General features: G+C 39.0%; 1 protein-coding gene across 1 annotated transcript in view; it reads right to left on the bottom strand.

Annotated features, from left to right (window-relative positions):
• LOC127010310 (thymosin beta-like) overlaps positions 1–111 on the bottom strand; it is a 21,289-nt gene extending 21,178 nt beyond the window's left edge. Inside the window, exon 1 of the mRNA XM_050884178.1 lies at positions 45–111. The gene's annotated coding sequence lies outside the window, so the exon portion shown is untranslated. The remainder of the gene's footprint in view (positions 1–44) is intronic.
• Positions 112–802: the final 691 nt, after the last annotated feature.

Below are 802 nucleotides of genomic sequence, written 5' to 3'. Positions count from 1 at the left end.
ATTTCCGGCTAATTATAATACTACCTGCGTTAATGAGAGCTTACCTGTGTGGACGTGGGTGAGGCTAACGGGTATTTAAATCATCCTTACTGCGTGTGGCGTTATCTGTGGGAATAATCAAACACTTCAGTCACCTGGACGCTAAAAGTGTTATCTGTACCGGAGGAAATACCTTAACATAACCACCGATAAAAGATCCATTAACCTATAGGCAAGCGTTTACCTACAATACTACCTATATTTTCTTTTAATTTATAGCAGTTTTCACTTCCCCAAACATGGATTATATTGGCCTATTTGTTTTATTGGCCCTCTTTTACTAATAACACTCAGTAATAGTTTCTTTCTTTAACCCGGTAGCAGCGATAGGCCAAATTTGTGGCTTTACCAAGAACCAGCGACGAGCCTAATTTTTGCCATGATATAAACCCCCAAAAATAGATGCTGCATAAACTGATCACAAATGCGTTGATATATATTATGAAACGGTTTGCGTGAGTGATGATTTTTTTCTCATTTTTCTCGCTTAGAGGGGCCTTTAAGAAAGATGATCCACGCAGCTACCGGGTTAAGTATAAAGACCTAAAAATTTACACACTCTACAGACGAAAATAAAGAAAAATAAATACTTCCAGGTCTTGAAATTCCTGAAAGCGTTAAGTCCTAAGAAGGGCAGTCATGAGTAGGAACGAGGAAATAGAGTGAAAGAACAGCTGATCCAAGGATTATCGGTGAGAGAGATGAAAGAATTGAGACACTGGCAACTCTTGCATTAGGGACTTGGACAACACAGCAACACTCT

Source organism: Eriocheir sinensis, chromosome 43, assembly GCF_024679095.1.
Source record: "Eriocheir sinensis breed Jianghai 21 chromosome 43, ASM2467909v1, whole genome shotgun sequence".
In the NCBI taxonomy this organism is placed as follows: Eukaryota; Metazoa; Arthropoda; class Malacostraca; order Decapoda; family Varunidae; genus Eriocheir; species Eriocheir sinensis.
This window is presented reverse-complemented; position numbering and strand designations above follow the sequence as displayed.